The sequence below is a fragment of the Sinohyriopsis cumingii genome, chromosome 6, assembly GCF_028554795.1.
Source record: "Sinohyriopsis cumingii isolate HCF-2022 chromosome 6, ASM2855479v2, whole genome shotgun sequence".
Classification (NCBI taxonomy): domain Eukaryota; kingdom Metazoa; phylum Mollusca; class Bivalvia; order Unionida; family Unionidae; genus Sinohyriopsis; species Sinohyriopsis cumingii.
The window spans coordinates 76,859,697-76,870,253 of NC_142966.1; positions in this window are offsets into that span (position 1 = coordinate 76,859,697).

The window sequence follows — 10,557 nt, forward strand, 5'->3', positions numbered from 1 at the left end:
TGTTAACAAACACCATACAAGTTAAAATAGAAAATGAATTTGAATACACAAATAGAACATGACAGAAAAAATATATATTTTATATACAAACACCTAAAAATTATAGGCAATTTTACTTTAAAATTTGATAATGATAATTCACTGAAATGATACAAATCACAGTATGATTTGAAATTTTAGCAAAATCAATTAAATTGGTCAGTATGTATAACAATGCCAGGCTCAAAATATTTTACTGGCATTTATCAGATAAAGTATAACAAAATGAGTAAAACCAATATATATATGTTTCATAAATATATATTTTCAAATAAAAACCTGCTGTGTGATTGCTCCATACCATCACCATGTGACTGCACATTTGATTCAAAAATCAAGATAAAAAAAATTTGAGCATAATTTGCTACAACTTTAATATTCAACCATATCATGATTCAAGATACATTAAAAGAAGAAACAAATATCCCATTAATAATGGGCCTGTAGAACGTAAAACTGTACAGAGCTGGAAAATTTCCTTGCTGAAGAAAAATGCCAGATGAAGAAATTAATGAAATGGTAACACTTGAAGAAAGACTATAATGGACTTATTTCTTGCTACAAGATAGGAATGGACCTGACAATAAAAGAATAGTGTGTCTAAAATGAATATTAGGTTGCATGTTATATGTATTGTAGGTGCTCAAGTACAGAATAGAATGACTATTCATTGTTTGTGTAATGTAAAAATACTGTAAATAATGTTATTTTTGAAAAATGGATATTAGGACTAAAAAATGATATTTGAAAACTGAATTTTGGGACTATAAACAAGGTTAGTTGAAAAGTGAATTTTAAGCATACAATGTTATGACTCAGATGGAAACACATCAATGTTTCAAGTTCAAAAGTTAGACTAAGCTATATAGTCGATGGTGATGGCATTTTTGTTTTTTCTAGTGTTATGGTGATGTAGTGAGTTACAAAAAGAATGTACAAATGTCATATTTATTTGTCTAGGAATAAATGTTACTATAAACAATGACTTGATAAAACTCTAATTTGATGAGTTGAAAAAAAAATTCTTCAGCAATTTATCAAATGGCAGACAACAAGGAAGACAACTTTGATAAGAATTATGTGGACAAACATACAACCATAATGCCAATACACCTCAGATTACAATCAATGTATATCATGATATAAAATATACAGCTCAAGAAACAAACAAACAAGCATTTAGAATTATGTTTATGGCTCCAGGAACTGATATACTGAACTTTTTCGAAATCGCTTGATAGTTATTTATTATTTTCTTGCTAAAAGTAAACCTTTAAGTACAACAAGCTAATTTTAGAATTAATATAATCGGATTATCACATATTAAAGAAATAGCTTCTCTAGCTAATGTTAATGGCCTGCTTATTACACCGCCAATGCTGCTGCTGCCTTTGTTTCAATAACTGAAACAAATGGTTGGCAATATTTTTCATACATTTTTACAAATTTATCAATGAACAAATCTGGAACCACTGCTACCATTATCGCATGTCATTGTTAATCTCTTCACAAAAATCTGCAATGCTAAAAGAAAACGTTTGTGCTGTCATACTAATAGCTGTAAAACTAGAAATTTTGTTCCCTTCATTTTCATTCACTAATCTTTTTAGTATTTTGCCTGGTGGTAACTTTTCGTTAACTCTTGACTCAAAGCTATTAATATTGTTTTCTAATGATGTTTTCTGTATATTTTCAATGACCAATAATCTGTGTTCTTATACTTTCATAAGATTCCAATGACTTATTTATTGTAGCTTTGCTTTTTTCATCTTTTGCCTTGCCAATATCTTCTTTCTATTTTCTTTATAAAATTGTTTTTTAAACCAATGTCAGTTTTCATTATTATTTTTTTTTGTACTTCAGCAGAAGGTCTTGCATATAACCCCTTAATTCTCTCTAACCTTGATCCTTAAACTATTAATGTTTGCATCGCAAGAATAAGATATTTCTAAATCTATTTCTTTCTTTTGAATTTCTGTTTTAAAATCAACATTTCCCTTTTTAAGTTATTATGTATTTCTCCAATATCATTTAAAATTTCTTGGGATAAGTTTCTCCCAACATTTGTTTTAATTGTATTTATAGCTCGTTGTTGACTATAAATCATCACTCTAGAGAATGTTTTGTAAGTAAGAAAGTAACTACAACACCTTCAATTACAGTATTAATAAATCATTTTTGCCGATTGTTTTTGTTTGGTACTTGATTCTATCCATATATCTCCTTTCTTGTCCCAACCTAAAATATGCAATAAATTTCTTCCACCTGTGAAAGAAGCTATTAAAGCCAGGTACTAAGAATTGCATTAGATACCAATTTTTGAAATTTGAATTTTATATTTTTATTAATGTTTGTTTTCATGAAAACAATAGAATATTTAATTTTCAGTGTCTTATTTTAACTCTAATTACCTAATATAGAGATTCATCTATGTTTAATCCATGCTGAATATGTTCTTTATAGTCATGAACTCAATCATGCTTTAAAGGAGTTGAAGTTGTAAATCCTTCATTTAGGGGATTATCTAAATATGGTTTTTACACCATTAAGTGTATTCATAGACATCTCTTGCATTATCTTCATTTTCATCTTCATCGTACATGTAATGAAAATAGATTCTTATTATATGCTCCTTTTTCTCTCCGTTAAATTTACATTGTCAGAATAGTGCAATATTACCCGATACTGAATTCGCGTGCGAATACACATATTGCATTCACGTGCATAAAGTAACAACTTTCTATTGTAAAAAAACAATAGATGCAGACGCCAGCACTTTTGATTTGTAAACAAATCATGTACACTCGCGTAGTAGGCGCTTTACGTTGTGGTATTTAAATTTGTTTCTGAATAAAGTAAAGCAGATGTTTCGTGGACTGCCACATACCAGCTGCTTTGGCACATTCCGCGTTAACTTTTTTGATACAATGTTTCGGATTTAGTCTAGCTATACAACAGACGCAACAAAGGGTCCTTACAAATAACATACCAGTGACAAGGCATATACTGTCTTCTTTAGCTGGTGATAAGAATGGCAAAAAATATATTTAGCTTTACATCCTGAATTTCCTCAAAATGTACTTTCTTAGTTCTGCAAATCCAAATTACATGAGCCATGTCATATGTTCTCAGTCTTGATTACACATTTCGACATTGTACTGTAATTTCAAATATAAGTGCAATTACATCCTCCTTACTGCACTCAGAATGAAATAAGCATTAAATTACATAGCGTCTTTTTGATAATTGCAATTGAAAGACTTCATATTTTTCCCATATTATGATTTCAAACGTTCAGTGACAGAAACAGAAACACATTTGCAGATGTCAACACGCTTCTCCCTAGCTTCTTCAATCCGATGTATTTCATGTGGAATTGTTACATATAAATCCAGTCCATAATCACGAAATTTCGTAGAATCGAACAAAATACCAAAATCTATTCATTCAAGATCAAATGGATAAGTTGTTGCAATGCGCATTCATTCACAATACGACTCCAAATTTCAATTTTAACTAAACACGCCATTTTCTTTCGAAAGTTATGTCGAGCGCGCAACTAAGTTCAAATTTATCTGGGCGGAGTTGTGTGCGCAGTAATAATGTTGTTGTGTAATGATAAATCTACGCTTGTGTATTAAGCTTGGAATACGGCATACATTCAGTTACTTTGTTTCTTGTAGGGTATTTTGTTAATATAATTATGCTTTAGGTAGAATAAAAAATTGAGCATATAATAACTCCCATTGTAGGGTTGTGATAGCTAATTTCAATATCAAGTGCTAGCTCATTGATGTCAAAGATGAAAACCATTATAAATAAATAAGCACTTATTACAAATTGAAGAAGAAAACAACACTTTAATAACTTTGGAAAACTTATTTCATTTTAGATTAAATGGAATGTTGGGAAATTAAAACTGATGAAAAAATGTCTAAGGTTCTTTAATTACCAAAGAAGTTAACTTTGAAAAAGATCAAATATCCTCGAAGAGTATAACTTTGTAAATAACTTGGAAAATGTTTACAAGAATTTAGATAAGAAATAAAGCAGAAAGTTACAAATAGAAAAGTTTTTTACTGCGATAACTGTCGTTAACAAAACATATTTACATGATTGCAATTCCTTAAACAGTATTTATTATTTGCTAGTTAGTATAGATGTTGCTATGGGATTAGACGTTTTATATTTGAAACAAGGCACATTTTAAACAATCAAACATCCCACTAAATATCAGAGACAGTGGAACAGATTAACACAATTTACTGCATGCTGACTACAAATAAAGTAAATCCAATTCCTGACAGAAGTCGGCGTGAAAAACTTAGAAGATACGCTGAAGGCTTCCAGTAATAGTCTTTTGCAGTTACAGTAAAAGAATAACTTACAAAAATCAATAGAAAGATTATGGACTTACATGATATGAATAAAGTTATTGACAAATAGAGTTAGCTCTATAATTTAAAAAAAACTAAGAGCTATTAATCTATTTCTGATTTAAGCAATAAATGAAAAGCTTTAAAATGGATTTAGTAACTATCAAACACTATCTGTTTGAATACAGAAAAGGTGGACAGTGGTGCAATACAGTGTATCCACTGCTGCAACATCAACATCATTAGCCGGAACCATCTATCACTGGGTGTGTTTCCCCTGATGCCTGAACAACCTCCTGATAGCGGGTCGGAAGCGTTGATCAGTAAATACCAGTTGTGCTAGGCAACCAGCTCTTGTCCTCATATTTTATCCTTAGCCAGCTGAGCGCTTGTAGCAGTTTTCCCCCAATGCGTGATTGTAGGGCTCTAGACCAGGGGTGCACAACCCGTGGCCCGCGGGCCGGATTCGGCCGGCGAACGTATTCTGTCCGGCCCTCATGGCAAATTAAAACAACATAGAGATCTGTCCCGTGAACAGTAATTATATTACATAGTGCTTGTGACCCTCGAGTAGTCTTAGAAAATGCAATCTGGCCCTTGGCCGAAAAAGGTTGTGCACCCCTGCTCAATTTTGTATTCCTCCTCTAAGGAAGTAACTGTTATCCATAGAGCACTGAGCATCTTCCAGACTTACTGACCAGGAAACGTTCTACTTTCCATTTCCTGTGGGAACAACCAAAATCTGTATCCCCTGTTCTTGAATGTCTCCATCAGCGTTGCATGCGTGGTCAATTTTATTTCATGAGCTTCATAACACCTCTCCTCCCAAGGTACAGTCATCTCAATGGCCACCAACTCTTTAAAATTCGGTATGATAAATATATTTATGAATTTTGTCGTATTGGGATAAATTTGTTAATATGTACAGTTAAATAATTTACTTCACAAATAAACACTTTGTATGTACCTTTTTTCCTGTCTATATTTATGGTTCAACAACTTTTGAATTTCTTTTTTAAAAAGCAATAAAAAGAATCAAAGATGTTGATGACAAAATTTATATCTATTAAAAATATATTTAAGCTAGTCGTCTTGGTCTTCTGTGTGTTTTTAAGCTTCTTTGACTATTCGTTTTATCTCTGTTATAGTTGGAACAAAAATTAAAGGCGATTGTAAAATTTCCTTCTTTGAAACATTTTGTACTTTTGCATGAAGTAAACTTGATAAATTTTCATATTGATCTTTTTTTTATTCAAAATTTTGGAGGAAACTCTTACACATAATTAAAGTCTTGTTAGAGTGACCAGCGGTTTTCCATTCATAAATTTTTTGTGAAATCTACTTTTTCTGATAGAGTATTGTCACATTTACGGGTGATTGTTGTTTTGTTTGTATCCCCTGATTTTCTTATCTCCATTAGTAAGAATAGCAGTAAGATTTCATCATATCACATCGTTCTGTATTGCATGCTCCATTTCATATGATGACCGAATTTCACAAGGCATATCACAGATAATTATTTAATTAATTTATTTTTAGTATTGCTATTTAACCCATATGACTAAATATACATTTACGTGCTTCCTTTACATAATACATTTTTTTCATAGTAATGCTACAGTGTTGTAGTAATAACATCAGTACTAAAAGTGAATTTAGGACTGTTAATCGGGGTTTGTTTTATTGATACAATATTTTCTTCCGATTTTCAACCATTAAAAGATTACCGGATCCTTTCCATTTTACCATGAGTTGAGGGGGAATGTCTGTCATTAAATATTTCTGTAAGAACGGCGTGTATATCCTCTATCTTTTCTGTTTTCAATTTTTAAGCCTTAGATTATTTTGAAAAGCCGTCTATCACTGTCGAAATAAATTTAAAGTCGTAAACATTCGTTTTATATGCTTGAATATCAACGATGTCTGCTTGAAACTTGTCATCTAATTGACGAACATAAACAAATCAATAATTTAATCATAGTTTGGTCTACATATGTAATGTGTAATCTTTAAATTCATACAATTTTAATCTATTCATTTTTTTTTCTTAGCCAGCTTAATTTTTTCTACACAATTGATACAAATGTTTGAAAGCAACTGAACTTTTATGATCGTGGTATAGATGCCTTGCTTAATGTTCATGGTTAGTGTATGTCATTAAATAAAGAAATAATGATATGCATTTTTTAAATATAAAAGTCCTATGACTTTATTCATATTCTTTGCATTTGTAAGATAAAAGGTCAAGCCACTTTTTATGGTGATATTAGATAGCTGTTTTAGAAAATAAAATTGCTAAGTATCTTAAGTCCCCCCCCCCACCGTGGGTAACATTTTGAGGAATAAACCACTTTTCATCTGCAGGGGGGAGGCGGCATCTTCTTTTGTAGAGTTTACCCTTCTTATCTGTCTCGAGATTTGTTTCCATATTAGTTTTTATTTTTATTTAGTTTCTTTACTTTTCTGCATACACGAAATCACCAGATTCTGTGTCATATTTTATAATGCAATAGCAATATTACTGTATTTTATTTTGAACTGATTTTAATTTCAATTGCGCAGGTGTTTGGATCTGTTAGTATGCAGCTAGCTCCTAAAGATTGTGCTCAATACCATATGCAAACTATTTTAGGCACAAAGAGAGGTTAGGTATGACAACTTTTGATTTATAAATCTAAACATTATAAGGATACATGGTTTCGGTCACTTGCTAACAATATTGATCATATTTTCTATATCAATATTGATTTGCACTTACTGACTGACGTAATTTATATTTTATAACTAGTTTTATCAATGATATATACGTATGTACAATCATAATAATTTTATATACCTTAATTATCTAGGTTATATTTTTAATAAAATTTTAATATGATTTCTTATAGTATACGTCAAGACAAACCAGGCCAATCTGTTATATATTACGTTTCTTTGTCAAGTAAGTAGATTATTTCGGATACAATTAGTACCTTTATTTTTTAATGATATACATGCTTACTATATTCATAATACAGACATTTTACTTACCTTTGTTAATTCATAAATAGCGCTATAGAATTCTTAAACAGTACTCCAAGACCAGACGAACGATACGTGTATTAGCAACACAAAAACAAAACCAAAGGTCAAAGTCTTTATACGTCAATTAAGTACCGTCTAAATGAAACAACTGAGTGTCAGTTGTTAGGCTTGTCTAACAGTGTGCTTATGCCTAAAACTGCATAGTTACTGGATTTAGTGACTAATAATATTTTATCTGCAAAATTTCGTTATAATAAAGATGATATGCCTCTTTTCCTTGCGTCATTTATTACTGTAGTGTTTGCGGGACAATGTAATTTTTCAGTACTTAAAGGGAGACAAGTTATTAAATGACTTTCCAAGATAGAACGTTCTGAGCTTTAAAAAAAAAGAAAGTTGTTTTTGTTTACCTGTTGATGTTTTAAACCTTCCGTGGCCGTCTTTTTTCTAAACAAAAGTTATAAAAAGGGGTTGTTGCTTTATTTCTTTTGTGGTTTTTCGGAGCCGGTGATGTACAGAATTTGAGAAGAATAAAAACAAGTTGGCATATAAAGACTACACTTCGGAAAGCAGGATTTATCCTAGATTTTTCTGAATAATTTAACAAATTAGGACTCTCATCTAAGAATATTTAAAATTAGACGTCACAAAATATAGCATTTGGTTGGGTGAGGTTTTTCATAATCCTTGATGGTTAATGACTAGTGGAAGACTTTGAGGTTTTTTTTTAAATGACCACCGACCCATGGCTTCTTTGCAACAATTAGCTTTGATAACCACTAGCATGGGTATTTTAATCTTTGAGGATTAGGGGGTAGTGGCTTGGGTTTTTCATAATCCTTGATCTTTCAGTGACACTGGCCTACAGTGTGTTTATTAAAAAGAACATTCAGGTTTAGTGGCCCACGTTTTCATAATCCTGGACGTTTGTGGCTGACAAAACTGGTTAGTACCCGGTAGTGAAGATAGTTGGCCTAGGATTTGTAATAATTTGTTTAATATTAATGGTCTAGAATTTTATAAGAAAGGTGGATTGTTAGTATAGACTAGTAAAAGTAAGTGGCCAGGGATTTTCATATAATTTTGCCGGTTAGCCCAATGATTTCTTTTTTTAAAAATGTATGGATATATCGTGGTCTACATGTTGTTTGTTAATCAAAAACAGAATAACAGTTAATTCTCATTAATTTGCTACATGATTGATGGGTAAAGTTTCAGTTAACGAATATACAACATGACCTTCCAAAGGTCTGCTAGCTCCGCTTGATCATTTTCATTTTCTAGACTTCAAAGGTAAATTCGAAAAAGAAAACTAGCCAAAACATTGGGTTTTTTCTTCCTTTAATATTGTATAATTCATTTATTACACTTTCAAAAGTTGGTATTATCCACTCCAGAAAAAATACATTTTCACTATTTTAACTACAGCTAAATGAGTATACTTTGGACTACTTCAGGTTCATTTTTCGAGCACATGGAAGCAGCCATTTTGATAAGCTCTCTGCCTGAGAAATTACCTCATGTAAAGAAATTTCAGTCACAGCACGTGAGAGTAGCAAAGAATATTTCAACATTCTCTCCACTGTGTGTGCTACCAGTGCAAACAACTTTGCCTTATCCCGGTTCTTCTCTCAGAAGTACGTATTAACTGAAGAGCGGACTCTATGTAGTGGCCTAGAAATGTTTAAGGGTTAGTACCAAATAGAAAAAGAAAAGTAGCCCAGGATAATTCATAAAATCTTGTGGGCTTAAGATTTGTTATATATGGGAAAAGTTTTTCGGAGACACAGGCATTGGCACATGATGGAGACAAGTGGAGGGAACTGGTCAGATGTTCAGGAGCACAGCGCCTCGACGACCGCACTAGGCCATGGGACTGATGATGATGATGATGATGATGATGATGATATATATATATAGGCCATGGGACTGATGATGATGATGATGATGATGATATATATATATATATATATATATATATATATATATATATATATATATATATATATATATATATATATATATATATATATATATATATATAAAGAGAGAGAGAGATGAACGGTCACATAGTGGTGGGATATTTTATTTTTATTTTTTTAAATACGAAAACTGATTTAAAGGGAATAAGCCGGTTAGTACATGTTAATTATCCGAGGATCCATGTCTTTCGTACTACTGTAAAATGTTTATATATTTACGTATGAGATATACGATACAATGATTGCGTGCAAATCCCATACTTACTAAATATATTTTATCAAACTCTTTGTTCAGAAGAAGCCAATCTGCAAGAGATATAGACTATAAAATAAGTATTGGATACACAAACATGTCAAACGTACAGATTTCACGAAATATTAATCTACATACCTTAATTTCGTTTTCAATAGACTGACAGTATCTTGGTCAACAATTCAAGGGATTAAATAAAATTTGGGATAATTCTCTAATCTATTCAATTTCCGATTATAATGGTACACCATTTGTTTTTAAAAAAGTCACCAAACTACTGAAATAAGAAGTACAACAAAATCATTATAGGGAAAGGGAGTTTGATAAAACAAGAGAGGTGTGTGTGTGTGTGTGTGTGTGCGCGCGTGCGCGCGCGCACGTGCGTGCGTGCGTGTGTGTGTGTGATCATCATAACAATATACAATAAACTCAATTTGAAAATCTGAGGTGGATCAAGTTCCAGAGATCATCGTGATTGTAGTACACAAACATACATACACCGTACTCTCTCTCTCTCTCTCTCTCTCTCTCCGTCCGCCTCGGATGCGATAGGTCGTGGGTTCGATCCCCGGCCGAGTCATACCAAAGACTTACAAAAATGGTGCTAACTACTGCCTCGCTTGGCGCTCAGCATTAAGAGGTTAGTGTAAGGACTGGACGACTTGGCGACATCACTATAAACTGCCACAATGCAGACATGGTAGCGATATGATTGAAAATTGTTAAAGCTAAGTTAAAAATCAAAATCTCTCTCTCTCTCTCTCTCTCTCTCTCTCTCTTACATGGAAACATATAAACCTGAATAGCCTCTTCCTTTCATGGATAGTCTTTTATTTCCCGCTTCTTATTTTTTCTTCATGAGTCATGTACAAAGTGGACGAAA